This window comes from Oryctolagus cuniculus, chromosome 12 (assembly GCF_051225735.1).
Source record: "Oryctolagus cuniculus isolate XC-2025 breed Fujian yellow rabbit chromosome 12, ASM5122573v1, whole genome shotgun sequence".
Lineage (NCBI taxonomy): Eukaryota > Metazoa > Chordata > Mammalia > Lagomorpha > Leporidae > Oryctolagus > Oryctolagus cuniculus.
The window spans coordinates 3813295-3830031 of NC_142878.1; the positions used below are offsets into that span (position 1 = coordinate 3813295).

At 51.0% G+C, this 16737-nt stretch overlaps 1 long non-coding RNA gene across 1 annotated transcript in view; it reads left to right on the forward strand.

Moving 5' to 3' along the window:
- LOC149122917 (uncharacterized) overlaps positions 1 to 16083 on the forward strand; it is a 31024-nt gene extending 14941 nt beyond the window's left edge. The window contains exon 3 of the long non-coding RNA XR_016218496.1: positions 15722 to 16083. This is a non-coding gene — a long non-coding RNA (uncharacterized LOC149122917). The remainder of the gene's footprint in view (positions 1 to 15721) is intronic.
- Positions 16084 to 16737: the final 654 nt, after the last annotated feature.

A 16737-nucleotide genomic window follows, 5' to 3' on the forward strand; every position in this document is an offset into this window, starting at 1 on the left:
CCAGGAGAGCCAATTTCCCGTCTTTAGTCAATGATCCATCCACTCCCTCATGAAGGGCGTGCCTCCCTGGTGCTAAGCAGTGTTGTGGGTCGAATTGTGTCCCCCCAAAAGACCAGGGAATTCTCTAACTCCCGGCTCCCAAGGATGTGACCTTACTAAGGTACAGGATCTTTGTAGATGTAATTAAGGTGTGTGCGGAGCTGAGGGCCTCCAGGCAACCTGTCTGCCATCCCGAGAAAAGGAGGGGACAGACACGGAGCCGGAGAGACTAGAGAGGAAGCCCTGTCCTCCCGACGCCACGGCTGTGGGCTGCTGAGTTCTGGAGCTGTGAGACAGCACATCTCTGTCGTCTCAAACCTTCCGGTTCGTGCACTGTGTGTGGAAATCACAGCAAGTTGAAAATCCATTAAACACGGCGAGCCCGCTGCACCTGGCCCTCGGCACTTGGCACACCTCGGAGTGACGCTGTGTCCGGTGTGATCTGAGCTCCCTGCAGCTGCATTGCCCCGGCCGGCCACCCACATCGTCAGGGAGGATGGGGTGCAGGGCGCTGGCCCAGGACAAGATCTGAATCCACACTTGGAGGTGCCGCAGCGTGAACCGGGGACACTCTGAGGTGGGCCATCGTAAGTGGGAGCTTCTAAGGAAGTTCCTTACAATAAACACTGTCCTCTTTGCTGATGAAGTTACTGAGGATGAAGATGGTGGCCATGTCTTGTCTCTGGCCCATCAGGCCAACGACTCTTTGATTGGACATTAGCTGTTTACTTTTCTCAGCAAATCTACATGGGATCTGTCAACCCTTGCCTTACACAGAGGAGGAGACCAGCGCTGGGAAGCTGAAGTCACTTCCCTTAAAGGCTCCACAACTGATGAGTAGACACCCTCCTGATTGGCTTCCAGCCCGGAGGTGTGTGTCTTTTTAAAAGCCTCAGCTTGACGGAAACAAGAAAACAAAAGAATCCTGGTGCTCTGAATTTGGCTTACGCTCTTCTAGATTGACGGTAGATTTCACTTTGCCCGCTTTTCAGCTCTGCCTCTGAAATTAAGGTCTGTTGGTGGGACTGAGCCCACAGCCACTTCCAGCCGGGCTCTGATCGTTCATGTTTGTCCAGTCACTGCGTGTGCAGTCGCCACGCTGGGTCCTGGGTGCCAGATGTCACGGCACTTCCTCCTTCCTGCACCACATCAGGTCTGGATGCTTCGGTGCGTCCTGAGCGGGTAGATCCTGCCTTTGAATTCTGCTTATTAAAAGGCACTGGATGTCAACCGCATCCAACCAGATGGTCTTTGCCTCCTGAACATTTATCAGACAGCTGCGTGGACTAGGAACACTCATTCTTCTACAAATAGGGGGCAACATTTTCTCTTATTATCTAACTTGCTTATCAGTAGAATGGATCTGGGTAGCTTATATATGTTTTAGGGATTCAGCTACCTTCCTGGGAGTGTCCAGTCATATCTAAGTCTGTAAAATATCAGGGCAACAAAGACAACAGGTGCTTTAGGTTTCAAAAGAAAATGTGGAACTTGTCAAACTGCCCAACCATGCAGAGAGGAAGGGGACACGAAGCTTACAGATAGCCTGGACCCTGGGTGGCATCCTGGAAAGGAACATGAGCTGAACGCTGAGGAAATCTGCAAGAACGTGGTCCTCAGGGACTCTCAGCGTGTGCATGTTGGCTCGCCCGCCGCGACACATGCCCCACATCAACGGAAGATGTGAGCAGCACCGGCAGTCAGCGGTAGCTGCGTGGGAATTCTCTGTGGCTTCTTTGTAATTGTTCTGAAACAATCCCCAAGCTAAGAAATTAATTTTGACGTCGTTGGTGTCACAGCTGTTTCAGCTTCTATCTGGATCCTTTCCACGCTGCTCCTTAATGTGGGTTCTTCTTGTCCTTCTCAGACTTTCTTTTGTGCTTTGGAAGGAGCGTCATTGGATGGCTTGGGGCGGCTCTGCTCGGAAGCTGCTGCGTTCTTGTGCGGTGGCATCTCTGTCAAATGTGAGAAGTTGATAGATGGGGACACATGAGCACAGGCCCTGCCCGGACTCTCCCGGGAAGGCGAGATGCATGTGAGATTCCTGCCAAAAGGCCTGGAAGAAAATTCCTCCCTGAGCTGGGATTGATTGCCCAGCGTAACCTGATCTGTTAGGGGTAATCTTGAAAGCAATATCGCGCGGTGTGCATAGCACAAAATTCTCAGAGGATTTTCTGGGTGAAATGATCAGAATAGAAACTTTTTCCAATTACTTTTTAAACTGAAATTGATTTTCATTTTGCCATTTAAAACAGTGCGTATTCATTTTAGAAAATGTAAAATGAACCAAATTTAAAAAAAAAATTCTCGCCGCGGCTCACTAGGCTAATCCTCCGCCTAGCGGCACCGGCACACCGAGTTCTAGTCCCGGTTGGGGCGCCGGATTCTGTCCTGGTTGCCCCTCTTCCAGGCCAGCTCTCTGCTGTGGCCCAGGAAGGCAGTGGAGGATGGCCCAAGTACTTGGGCCCTGCACCCCATGGGAGACCAGGAGAAGCACCTGGCTCCTGCCATCGGATCAGCGCGGTGCGCCGGCCATTGGAGGGTGAACCAACGGCAAAGGAAGACCTTTCTCTCTGTCTCTCTCACTGTCCACTCTGCCTGTCAAAAAAAAAAAAAATTCTGTGTTTTTGCTAACCCAGAGACAAAATGCTATGGTAAATTCCTTCCAGGTTCAATACGTTGTGTTTCACAGAATTCTTGGCTAGCTGAGCGGAAGATAAATTCTGAAAGCATTTCCTAGTATGAGTTGTTTCATCACCAGTGACTCTGTCTCTTTTCAAATTTGCTGCCTCTGAGAAGTTTCTCTTCCTGTGCGTGTGGAGATGAGTCAGAGCCCACGTGGGGCACACAGAGCCCCGCTCATGCCTCCCTGTTCTCTCATCTCTTTTTCTGTCCCTCACTGACTACGTCGTGGAGCAACAAAGGATTCTGGGAAGAGCTCAGAGATGGCAGCCATGAAATCCAAGGAGGGAGAGTTTGGGGGAAGTGCGGTGGGCACTGGATGGCTGCCCGGTGTAACCTCGCTGGTGAGAACTGGGGTTTGCATTAATTTAGTAGATCTCTGATGACATCTGCCCACAGTAGCACCTGCCCACAGCACATGTGGGCTCTCCTGCTCCTCCGTGCGGAGTCGAGAGGAACTGTCGCTTGCAATCTGTGTCTCGTTAGGTTTTGAATCCTGGAGTAAGAGTGTGGCTAAAAGTCAGATGACTGGAGATTATGGCGGAGGCTGTAGGCCGTGCTGAAAAAAACCCAAGGCTTTCCCGCACCTGCGTGGGAATCGGGACTCTGTCACCTCCCACCTGTGTGTTGTGGTGTAGCTCACAGAACCTCCCGTGCCAAGGGTTGATCTGTACTAGGAAGTCAGCTGTGTGTCTCACAGCACTGTTGGATGTGTGAAGTGGGCTTCTGCATGGACGTCCTGGCAAACTGGCCACGTAGTTGGTTAGCAGTAAATTCTGGTCACTTTAGGTCCTTTTCCCTGAGTTCCTTGTCCATCTCTTCAGCCTGTCTGATAGCTACTGCTCAAATGATAGAAACGGGGGCCGAGCCTGTTTTAAATACCCATTTTGGGGTGTGGGTAGCATTCTTTGCGGTTTGGCTTTTGATTCTTTTATCTTTGGTCTTTGATGATTTCATTTTCAGTATGTTTAGGGATTCAAAATAAATGTTGCATTTACTTTAGTGTAAATATCGAAAATGGTGTCCTAAGGGTCTGCTGCCCCGAGCCCAAGCCCGAGAGTTTAGGTGGGAAAAGTCGATCTGCTTTGCAATTGACCTTGTGTAGGTGCAGCAAATCATCCGCTTCTTGTTTTTTTTCTTTTGTAAGCTGCTTCTCTTGATGCAGTGTAACCTTGCTTTGTTTTCGCCCTTTTCCTGGTGTTATACCGGAAAGAACAAAAGGAAAGAGCAGACAACATGGGGTGGAAAAGAGAACCGACCCCTCCTAAAAACCAAGAACAGGTTCCTGAAGGTGAAAGGGCTCTCAGGTGCCGCGCCTGGCTCACGGTCAGCTCTGGTCGGAGCCGTGTTCATCACTCCATCAACCGTGAATGAAGCTCAACAGTGCACAGCGTCCCCTAGCCTGTGCCCAAGGATTCCTCCACCGTCTGCCTGGGGTGTGACCTTCATCACATTAACGACCAGTTTATGCCAGGATTACGTCATTCCGCTAGAGGTCTGCGAGCCAAGGGCAAGACGGCATGAGCCTTCCTTTCTTTTAAGCCAGGGCTTTGGCATCTTGCGGTGCTTACATCTTTAATAGGTGACGAGAGAATTTGTAATAGTCTGTGTGCATCTTGACCCAGAGATGGGGCGGCTCGAGCAGACCCTGGCCTTTTATGAATGGCTGCTGTTCCCGGCCTTGCTCCTCTTCACCACTGGAGAAGTCTGAGCTCATGCCTGCTCCATAAATCCAGTGATGGTCGAACCATTCTTCTAAATCATTACACTGTATAGTGCAATTTTATATACAGGTCTTGACCTTTGAAATTTATCATTTTGAAGAAGGATGATGGTTATATGTAGCTGTAAAATTACTCCCCAATAAATATTCCACTCCAAGAGTAATGAAATATTGGCTCTAACAGAAAGCAGTGACAAACAAAATTAACTTCCTATTGTTTGATATATGACAACGGTCTGATCTTCTGCTATGGGAATCAAGGTACAGGTTGATATTAATTAAAGTTTAGCAAGTGTATTATAAAGAGGCTGCACAGTTGATAGAATTATTAGTTGAGGAATCACAAAACTGTCTTATTTTTGCCCAATCTCAAGGTGCTTCAGAGATGTTGTGTGGTGAAGAGAGAGCCACAGTGTGGAAAAGAGCCGTCGGTGTCGACTAGAGTCTGAGACCACAGCCTGTTTGACCGCAGCAGTCTGTTTTCCTAGTGCCCGTTACATGTGGTGTGAGCGTTCGCGTCATAAAGGCCTGGAGTTCTAGAAGGGACAAACGTGGTCACCCAGCGGGGCTTCGCCGTCTGGATGAGACTGGCGGAGAGCCCAGAGGACGGCAGGCAGAGATGGGGACTCCCTCGTCCCTGCTTAGCCTCCGCTGCTCAGAAGGTTCTAGAAAAAGGCCAAGTCTCATCTCATGGTGCAAGCCTGTTTCATTTATTCTTGTTCACATGGAGATGGAGCGGGGCTCGCGGGGGATTCATCAGGTGGTCTCTGATGTGCAAGGGCTCAGTTATCTACCACTGTGCACAGATTCAGCAGGTCAAGAAGACAGGTCAGATGCCACTCCTGGCTGGAATCCTTGGAGTCCAAATCGCCTGTCTGGTGGTTAGGTTTCTCAGAATCTGGCCTCTTGGCTATAGAAGCTGGGTCTCTCTGAAGATGTCGGGGACTTTCTCATCTCATAAGCATCGTGTAATTGTGTGCCTGCCTTCTGTGCTGTCCCCTTCTTGGTGCTGGGGGATTTCTCTCCATTTGTGAAACCTCAGCCCACAGTCACTTTGCCTGAACAGCCTTCTCCAATCTATGCAAACACTGCCCCGGCCTGGAAGAAGATAGGACTCCTTCTGTCTTCCCATGGACGTTGCTCAGTATCCACTTAAAAAAAGATTTATTTATTTATTTGAAAGACAGAGTTCCAGAGAGAAAGAGGCAGAGTGAGAGAGAGAGAGAGAGGTCTTCTATCTGCTAGTTCACTTCCCAAATGGCCACAACGGCCGGAGCTGGGCTGAGCCGAAGCCGGGAGCCAGGAGCTGCTTCTGGGTCTCCCATGTGGGTGCAGGGGCCCAAGGACTTGGGCCTCTTCTCCTGCTTTCCCAGGCCACAGCAGAGAGCTGGACTGGAAGTGGAGTAGCTGGGACTAGAACCCACCACACTGGATGCTGGTGCTGCAGATGTAGACTTAGCCTACTAAGCCACAGCACCAACCCCTGAATACTTTTCTTTATGTGCGAAGTTCCTTATTTAGAAGGAAATTCCTTTTTTAAAAAAGATTTACTTATTCATTTTAAAGCGTTATGCAGAGAGGAAAGAGAGAGAGGGAAATGTCCTCCATCCGATGGTTCACTCCCTAATTGGCCGCAACAGCTGGAGCTGCACCAACTTGAAGCCAGGAGCCTTTCCGGGTCTCCCATGCGGATGCAGGAGCCTAAGGACTTGGGCCATCCTCCACTGCTATCCCAGGCCACAGCAGAGAGCTGGATTGGAAGTGGAGCAGCCAGGGCTTGAACTGGCACCTATATGGAATGCCAGTGCCTCAGGCCAGGGCGTTAACCCACTGCGCCACAGCACGGCCCTGGCAATTCCTTGAGTTGGGGTCCTTCTCTGGCACAGTTATTCCACAACTGGATCAGCCCAGCTCCAGCCGTTGTGGCCATTTGGCGAGTGAACCAGTGGATGGAAGACCTCTCTTTCTTTCTCTCTCTCTCTCTCTCTCTCTCCCTCTCTGTAATTCTGCCTTTCAAATAAATAAATAAATATATATTTTTTAAAAAGTGGAGAGTTGTCTGATGGGCACAGCCTCTCTCCTGGGAGATGCTGTGAGTCGGTGTTTCCTGAGTGTCCAGAGGCTCCCACTGGGACCTCATCCTTGTTCCTCACTCGTTTTCTTCCTCCTGGCCAAGCCAATCCCACGTTTACTTCTGTGGGCCAACTGACACTCTGAGCTTTTATCTACATCTCCATTTTCCAGATCTTTTTATTTTTTTCCAGAATGCCATATTTAACGCACTCCAATGCAAGTTCATAAATACCCCCTGAGATCTCAACATTCTGTCTCAGCAATGGGGCCACCCAGGCTCCGAGCTTTCTCATTCTTGGGTTCGGAATCCAGTCAATCCCAGAGTCCTCCTCCAACCAAGTGCCTCTTGCGAGTGTTGGCTCCTCCCCTGGCCTCAGTGTCCCCCCATTGGTCTGGGCACAAGCCACAGTCGGCATTTGCTGGGATTATAGCCAACGGATCCTAGTCCAGCCCAAGTCTATTTATTCTTCTTAGTGAAACCAAAGTTCTCCATTAAAAAATGAAATCTAACGCATCATGCCTTGACCTGAAACCTTAGAGTCTGCCATTGTCTTTAGGGAGATTTCTGTACCCCTGGGCTGCTTGTAGGGCTGGAGCGCAGAATGCTGTCCATGGCCTCTTGCACACCCAAGAGTGCACTGCGCCTTGTTATGGAACTGCAACCGAGGTTAGATCTCGCCCTAAGCACTCCCAGCATGGCCCTCTCTGACCACCGCTCTCCGACTCTGCTAGTGTGTGCACAGAGAAGCCTTTCCCGTCTGTCCTCTCTGCCATCACAGGCTGCCGCCACGCTTGTGCGACTTTCTGTTTTCCCTTCCAGAGTAAGATTCACAAGGGAACACATCCTACTGTCTTTCCTAGATTATTCATGTGACCCGCATGCCGCGGCTGGAATATGCTGTCCTAAACCTAATGGCTTTGGCAACGGCACTTTATTCTTTTATAATTCTAGACCTAAAACACCTGGTTCAAAAGTAGGTGTCCCTCAGGCCACTCTCATCTTGGGGATCCAGGGGAGACTCTGTCTTGCCCAAATTCTGCTTGCTGTCGGCATTTGGTGGCTTGTGGCTGCATCATTCAAAGCTCTTTCTGTTCTGTCTTCGTGGGACTTTTTCTTTCTGTGGGCCTGATCCCCTCAGCCTCCTTCTTACACAGCACATGTGATTGCATGCAGGACCTGACCAGGTAACCCAGGATGACCTCCACATCCCAGGATTCTTAGTTAATCACATCTGCAAAGACCAACAGTCTCTGGAGGATTATTTAACTTGCTGCAGTATTGAATTCCTAGCTCCTGTCATGAGGCCTCACTTAGATATATGTGCATATGTTATATGATTTTATGAGTTGATTAATTCAGAAATTCAAAATGTTTGTACTCTTAAATATATATCAAATTCACTGTATCTTTGTCATAGATAGGTTTATTGGGGTATGCACACTAGAGCCTTAGATATAGTTCCTGTCTTGGTGGAGTGTTGTGTCCAGAATCTTTTAACTCAGTGAGCTGGAAGGTAGGTTCTGCAGACTGTACAACCCAGGCGAATTTCTTAGATATATTTTTTTTGACAGGCAGAGTGGACAGTGAGAGAGAGAGACAGAGAGAAAGGTCTTCCTTTGCCGTGGGTTCACCCTCCAATGGCCACCGTGGCTGGAGCGCTGCGGACGGCGCACCGCCCTGATCCGATGGCAGGAGCTAGGTGCTTCTCCTGGTCTCCCATGGGGTGCAGGGCCCAAGCACTTGGGCCATCCTCCACTGCACTCCCGGGCCACAGCAGAGAGCTGGCCTGGAAGAGGGGCAACCGGGACAGAATCCGGCGCCCCGACTGGGACTAGAACCCGGTGTGCCGGCGCCGCAAGGCGGAGGATTAGCCTAGTGAGCCGCGGCGCTGGCAGAATTTCTTAGGTATCAAGCTCTCTCAGAAGTGGTAGAAGCAGAATGGGCTCAATAATCATGACAAAGTGTTGTGCAGGAGAAAGTTTCACAGCAGCAGCTGGAAGCTGTTTTCCAAGGAGATGGTAAAACAAGCAGCCGTCTCCTGGTGAAATAGAAGCTGTAGCAATGGTGTGAGAGCCATACCGGCCGTGTGAAATGAAAACGCCGGTGCAGATAACACTTGGTGCTTGTTCTAACCCAAGACAGAAATAGCCTGTGACACAGGTTTCTCCTCAACATCTGTTTTTTCAAAGTTTTATTTATGTCAATAAATAAAGGTAGAGTTACAGACGGTAAGAGGGAGAGACAGAGAGAGAGGTCTTCCATCTGCTGGTTCACTCCCCAAATGGCCACAACGGCTGGAGCTGGGCTGATCTGAAGCCAGGAGCCAGGAGCTGCTTCTGGGTCTCCCACGCAGGTGCAGGGGCCCAAGCACTTGTGCCATCTTTGACTGCTTTCCCAGGCCACAGCTAGGAACTGGATCGGAAGAGGAGCAGCCGAGGCTAGAACTGGTGCCCATATGGGATGCCGGCACTGCAGGCGGAGGATTAATCTACGCAGCGCTGCCCTAAAATGCGACATCTTCATAGGTCTATACCCCTCTCCTTTGATTCTGCACCAGCTGTTCTTCTCTGTCGTCTTACGGATGCCAACAGCTCTATCGCTTCCATCATGCAAATCCCAGATCGTCTGCCGCCATGCTGGACCCCTCTGATTGAGTTCAGATCAATTGTTACTGAATTTTATAAATCAGACTCCCATATTTAATCTTGTTTATTGCTGCAATAAGTCTTTGAGGAAGATGTTCTTGTTCATTCTTGTTTTACAGAGTTCATTTCACTTTAAACTTGATGGGTATATGAACAACTGTTTGACTCGTGACTGTAATAATTTACAAGTGCAACATCTGGATTTATCTAGATTCCTTAAGCAGCTAGAAGAGGAAATGCCGCCTGTTGACTATTCGCTCCCTATCCTGTGACAGCCTGTGGGCACGTTGGTCCACGTGGCCACAAGACAGCCCACGACTCAGGCCTACTGAAGCCGTTGTTTGGTGCTGATGAGGAAACAGGCTTGGAGGGTTTCTGCTGAGAATACAGAGTGAGTAAGTTGAAGACATGGGATTTGAACTTACGGCCTCATTTCCAAAACATCAACTATCTCCTTCTATCTATACTGCCCTCTGGATAAAAAGTGTGACCTTTGAAGTAAATCAGACACAAGGGACATAGTGTGAGAGTCTGCTCTGTGAGGCACAGTCCACAGTGGCGCTGCCTGGAGAAGAGACAGGAAGTGGGGCGTCAGGAATTGGTAGGCGTGGAGTTTTGGTTGGGAAGACGGGTGGTGGTGGTCGTCATGTATTAGCATGGACTTAATGCTCCTGAACTGTCTACTTAAAAATGGCTGAAATGCTATATTTTTGTTACATTTGTATTAACACACTAAAATGGGATTTTTCTGCCTAGTTTCATTGGTAAGGAGAGAAATTGTGTGAAGGCCCAGTATACCCGCACAGCGCTTCTGAGAGCCAGAAGGGATGAGGTAGTGAAGGAGCTCATTCGTCTTTCCCATCTCAGACGTTGTTATTCTATTATTTTTATTGTAAAAGCTGTCCAGGAGGCAATGCTTCCCTTTGAGAGTCTGATTAAGAACCACCCTTTGAAAACAAGAAGCATTTATTCTCCAATTACTGAAGCTGAAGATGCCATAAAGAGTAAAATGTGAATTTTTGGGAAAACATAGCTGGGCAGAGCGCGGCCCTGATTCCGTTTCATGGTGCACCCTTTACATGACCTGATGCCAGCCGGGACGGAGAAGCCAGCAGGGGAGCCTCGCACGGTGCAGGATCTGCAGTGAGAGGAAGCGGAGAAGGGAAACGCCATGCAGATGAGGCGTGAAATACAGCAGTGTCTGCAAACGGAGCGTCTACACCCCACGCACCAATGAGACAGGGGTGATGAATAAGCAAATGAATTGGTTCCATCACCCAGGGGACTGGTCACTCAGCCTCACCCAGCTTTGGTTGCCAGGCCCCTGATAAGGCAATCTTTTGAGTTAAGTAGGTACCCAGCCTGCTTTTGCTTTCTTTAGCCTTAAAAATAAACAGGGTAAATTGAAGTAGGTTGTTCGTCTACACTGCAGTTCCAGACAGTGTCCCCACCCCCTACCACGTTGAGACATTGGCAGAGGAGTTTGAAGGCCTCTCTCTGGCATCTGTGAAGCCGACAGTAAGAAAGGAGTGCGAAGGGGCTCCTGCTTTGGAAGTAAGTTAGACCTAGGCTTCATCTTGCTGTGCTGCAATGTCCCAGCCTTGATGGAACAGGAGTAGAGAGAGTGCCTGGCGGTTGAAGAGTAAACAGGTGAAACAGACTAACAGAGGAGAAACCTCCCTGTGACTGTGAATCTCCTGAGTGTGTGTGTGTGTGTGTGTGTGTGTGTTGTGCTTGCAGCTAAGTAGTGCTCAGGTGTTTGTGAGCTGTTATTTGACAGGTAAAGTTACAGAAAGTGAGAGAGAGAGAGACAGAGAGAAAGGTCTTCCTTCTGCTGGTTCACCCCCCAAATGGCCGCTGTGGCTAGTGCTGCACCAATCGGAAGCCAGGAGCCAGGTGCTTCTTTCTGGTCTCCCATGCGGGGCAGAGGCCCAAGGACCTGGGCCATCCTCCACTGCCCTCCTGGGCCACAGCTGAGAGCTGGACTGGAAGAGGAGCAACCGGGACTAGAACCCAGTGCCCATATGGGATGCTGGCACCGCAGGCAGAGAGGATTAACCAAGTGAGCCACGGCGCCGACCTCCATGAGCTGGTAGCACTTTTCACGATTAAGCATGAACTGGTTTGCATGGAGTGTGTAAGGAGGCCCTCCGGGGAGCTTTACCCCTCAGTGCTTGGAGGTGAAGATATAGGGGAGGGGTGGGGCTGTGCCATGTCGCTGGAGGGGCCGAGGTGTTACCAGGTTTCACAGAGATCTCCCTGGATGGATGCTGAACTCTTTGAAGGCGGGCCAGGCAGCCAGGAGACTAGGGCTCAGCTCTTTCCCCTAGGGACCCTGTGGACTTGAGACCTGCTGTTGTTCCAGGTGACATGTGACGTGGTGTGGTCAAGGAGGGGCTCTCCCTTTTTTGGGAATGTATATTGTCTTTGGTACACTGACAATCGAAAGTAAGCAGTCGCTTTGGGGTGGTGACTGTGAGGCCAATGGGATAGCACAGTAATGATGCAAAGACCCCGGGCTCTCCAGACGTCAGGTCAGCAAGAGGCCTGCTGCAGACACAGAAGATCTGTAAAGAGACGTGGAGCAGCCTGAGAACCTCCCAAACGGGACGAGGAGGGCAGGGCTGCAGGCCTGGCCGGCAGAGGTGCCAACCAGGAGATCACGGAGGCTCCCACCCAAGCACCACCCATCGACATCAGCCACAGAAATGCAGGGTTCGCCACTGCTGTTTAACCAGGTCTTCGTGTACATTGTATTAACGGGAAGGAGGGGGCTTCACGCAGCTCATGGGAAATGGAGTGACGATGTGGAGGAGTGAGCATCTGGCCTCGCGGTTCAGGTGCACAGCTTCTATCAGAGTGCTGGGGCCTGCTTCTGCTCCTGCTCCTGCCTCCAGCCTCTGGCCCCTGCGGACCTGAGAGGCGGCAGTGATGGTTCACATAGCTGGGTTCCTGCCACCTGCATGGCAGTCCCAGGCCATTGTGTGCTTTTGGGAAATGAACTAATGGAAGGGAGCTTTCTCTCTCTCTTGGTTTCTCTGCCTGCAAGTATTTTTTTTTTTAAAGAAAAGTTTGGAGCTGGCATTGTGGCACTGGCACAGTGTGCTAAGCCACTGCTTGTGGCATCAGCAGCCCATCTAGTCTTGGCTACTCTGCTTCTGATTCAGCTCCCTGCTAATGCAACTAGGAAGGCAATGGAAGATGGCCCAAGTGCTTGGGGGCCCTGTCATCCATGTGGGAGACCTGGATGGAGTTCCTGGCTCCTGGCTTCAGGATGGCCCAGCCCTGTCTCCGGTGGCCATTTGGAAGTAGATGAAGATCTCTCGCTCCCTCTTTCTGTCTTTCCCTCTCTCTCCATGGTTCTGAATTTCAAATAAACAAATAAGTAAAAATAAATGATTAACTAAATTTGGTGCTAAAAATTTCCAAAATTCATGTACAATTTTCTTTTCTTTTTTTTTTTTTGACAAAGTTAGACAGTGAGAGAGAGAGAGAGACAGAGAGAAAGATCTTCCTTTTTCCGTTGGTTCACTCCCAAAGTGGCCGCCATGGCCAGCGTGTTGTGGCTGGCGTGCTGCACCAATCCAAAGCCAGGAGCCAGGTGCTTCTCCTGGTCTCCCACATGGGTGCAGGGCCCAAGGACCTGGGCCATCCTCCACTGCCTTCCCGGGCCACAGCAGAGAGCTGGACTGGAAGAGGAGCAACCGGGACAGAATACGGTGCCCCAACCAGGACTAGAACCCGGGGTGCCGGCACTGCAGGCGGAGGATTAGCCTAGTGAGCCACGGCGCTGGCCTAATTTTCTCATAAATAGCATTCCCATGAACTTTTTGAAGGAGCATTGTATTTCCAATCTTGATCTTTCCCCAATTTTAGAGAAATAAATGCAGAGCATTCTACTCCCAACATCTGGACTTGTCAAAAATCACTCACTCCACCTAAACAGACTAAGCAAACACTGCATTACTCTCACAAACACCATCTCCTCCGACCTTCACTGCCCTCCCCTGAGCCATGTGTTGTGATTTCCGACTTACAGGTGAGGGAAGGGGCAGAGACATCGACTCCAATTAAGAACTCAATGTACTCCAGGCACTGGATCAGGAATCCTGCTGGTTTCCCCCTCAGGCAATCATGGCCACCTTGAGAAGCAGGTATTAGCAATCCCAGGAGCCCAGATGGAAGAGGAGGCTCGGACACACCTTTCTGAGGGGCACGAGCAGGGGTGGGACCAGGGAAAACCAGGCTCTTTCCTCTGTGTCCTGTGGATGGAGATGCTGGAGGCCGCGGGAGATCAAAAGCAAGAGCTGGTGGACTCAGCCGTAGCCAGAGGGAGGCAGGAGAGAGCGGAACAGGAGAGGGGCTGCTCAGAGGCCGTGTGGAAGGCTGAGGTCGCCAGCCGGTGCCACCAGTGGGCTTTAGCCTGCCCGGGCATTCTCCCTGTCTGCCTTGTGGCTGGATTAGCTGCCAACCCAGGTCTTCAAGGGCAGCTGACCCCAGACCTCCTGTGAATGCTGGGCTGAGGGGCAGCTCCTCCAGCACCAGCCTCCAGCTGCTTTGACAAGTGGGTTCCGAACTCTTTCCCAACTCCGTTACGCTCTCCTCCCTCCTCTGGCTCCCCTTCCTGCTGGTGTTAAAGGTTCCTGTGAGAAGCAACCACTGACGTGCTGTTAACAACAGAAGGGATGGCTGGGCTCTGTGCAGACCTGACGGACAATGCCTTCTGCCAGCTGCGGCTCTACCACCCTGCACGGCTCATCCCTGCAGAAACGCGCTGTTCCCTTTCACGACCCGGGTCATGTGAAGAAGCGAGTGCACGGCCATGTGTGATGGACACATGTCATTCATCGTGAACTCTTTCTTTCATGCAAAAGCAGGGTATGAGGAAACTTGTCCAGCTCTGTGTCTTCTTCCTTTCTCCTTCCTTCCTCCACCTTCCTCATCCCTCTGCCTGTTTGTAGAAGTGCAGCACAGCACCGGGTATCCCAGCCTAGAAACTCCAGCTGCAGCCGTACCTCCTCTTGCTATTTACTCCACGGTGAATCATTGCCTTCCCATTGAAATCCTAGCTCCACTTCCCCTCCAGTCTCCTGTAACATGAGGGCTTAGACAAAGCAGGTGCATCTGCAGCACTGAGTGTGTGTGCAACACTGGTCACATCCCGGGATCTCTGCTGTGGACGCACACGCTGTCAAGCTTCGGCTGGCTGCCTGTTTCCATGAAAGAACTGATATGCACAAAGCTTTTCCAGAAATAATGCTGGTCATGGGGAAAGACCGATTTGAGATGGGCAGGGTGCCATCACTGGGGCTGTCCCTGGGGCCTCTGATGCTTGGCCAGTGCTTGATGCCTCCCTTGCTGGACTCCCAGGACCCACTCTGACGGCGTCTCCACCTCCACCTCTGGTTCTTTGCACGCAACCTCCTTTAGGGGCTCCTTACCTTCCTCATGGCCCCACCTACGTGGGAGCGGCTCTTCACGGCAAGAACCGTTTATAAATCTGTGATCGCGCTGACTAGCAGCATTGAAGTAAAAAGAGAAACAGTTGTTTTTCAGCTCTCGACAGGAATCTTGAAAACAGAGTGAGAACGCGTCTTGGGAAAGTGTGCCATCTTGGTCTGCTCATGGCCAGAGCAGCAGGCACCGTGTCTGTCTGAGCAAGGCTCTGCCTGCACCTGTGTTTGCTGGTGTGGAGGCATCAGGGTACTGCGTCTGTGGACCACATAGCCATATGCTGCTAAAGCAAGCCACTGTTTTTTTTTTTTTTTTTTTTTTTTTTTTTTTTTTTTTTTTTTTTACAGGCAGAGTGGACAGTGAGAGAGAGAGACAGAGAGAAAGGTCTTCCTTTGCCGTTGGTTCACCCTCCAATGGCCGCTGCAGCTGGCGTGCTGCTGCTGGTGCACCGCGCTGATCCGATGGCAGGAGCCAGGTGCTTCTCCTGGTCTCCCATGGGGTGCAGGGCCCAAGGCCTTGGGCCATCCTCCACTGCACTCCCTGGCCATAGCAGAGAGCTGGCCTGGAAGAGGGGCAACCTGGACAGAATCCGGCGCCCCGACCGGGACTAGAACCCGGTGTGCCGGCGCCGCAAGGTGGAGGATTAGCCTAGTGAGCCACGGTGCCAGCCAAGCCACTGTTCCTACTCAAGCAATAAGCACAGATGATGGGGTCGCCTCCCCCCACGACTCCAGGGGTGCTGTGGGGATCCTGGTCTTTGGAAAGGATGCTCCCTGGATGGTCGCCAATGCACGGGCAGTGGCTGTGCAGAGAGAGAGAGAAATGTAGAAACTCCGTGTATGATTAGGAATGAAGGCAGCCGTCCACCGTCCCTTCCAGTGAGCTCCCCAGCAGGTGTGCGATGGATTCCCCAAGGAAGAACGGAGTTGGGGCTGCTTTTCTATTCCACTCCGGGAGCTGAGAGGCAGGTGCTTAAAGGCCATTTAGCTGCTCCCCAGCCCTTGAAACTTACAGATGGCCCTGTCAAAAGTGGAGATTTAAAAAATGAATAAGAAAACCACTTTAGGAAATGACTGCCAGTAATTCTTCCTCTCCTTTTTCCAGGCGAATGTGAAATATGAATTGATCTTGTACGGAACAGAGATGATGGGGGAAGAAATCTGCTTCCAACCCCCCTTCCCCTCCAGAAGGGGCCCTGGTGGCAAGGCCAGGCTCGCCTCTGGGTCCCTGCCCCTGCAGCTTCTGTCGCAAGAGCCCAGCAGCTCAGAGTAGGAAGAGGACTCGGGAAGTTCCTTCTCCCCCCGAGGCTGTAGCTGACCAATGACAAAACGCCATCCCCAGGGGCAGACGGCCTTCATCTCATCCCGCAGAGTCTCGTGGGAAATTCACTGGGCTCTGCCCATGTGAGTTCCGTCCCTGGGTGACTGTGGCAGGGCCGCCCTGGGCTGGGCCTGTGCAGCTTCCATTAGTGGGACTCATGGAAGCGCTGAGACAGGTGCGTTCCATGCTGGATTGCAGGACTGCCGACAGCAATGGGGCTCGGGCTGCTTCCTCGACGATGAGAAACACCTCCCAGGCAGCCTTCGGACAACCAATTCAACGCCTGGAAGGCTTTTTTAAAAATTAATTTTAAATAATTGATATATTCACAAAATTGAAAATATAAAAAATTGCATAATTAAAAAATCTCTCACTCTTGTCCTGTGGGTACCCACTTTCCCTCCTCCCTCCTCGTGCATATTATTCTAGAAACATCTATGGACTATACAAATATATACCTCCCACCAATTTTTTTAAAAAAGATTTCTTTATTTATTTAAAAAGCAGAGTGATAGAGTAGATAGGAAGATACATAGAGAGAATGAGAGAGAGAGAGAGAGAGAGAGAGAGAGAGAGAGATCATCCATCTTCTGGCTCACTGGCAAATGGCCACAGTGCCAGGACTGGTATAGGCTGAAGCCGGGAGCCAGGTCTCCCGCATGGGTGGGATGGGCCTAAGCGGCTAAGCCGTCGTCGGCTGCCTTCCCGGGTGCACCTGCAGGGAGCTGGATTACTAGCAGAACAGCCAGGACCACAGCCAGCACCCTTGATATGGGATGCAGTTAGCTCACTGTGCTCCA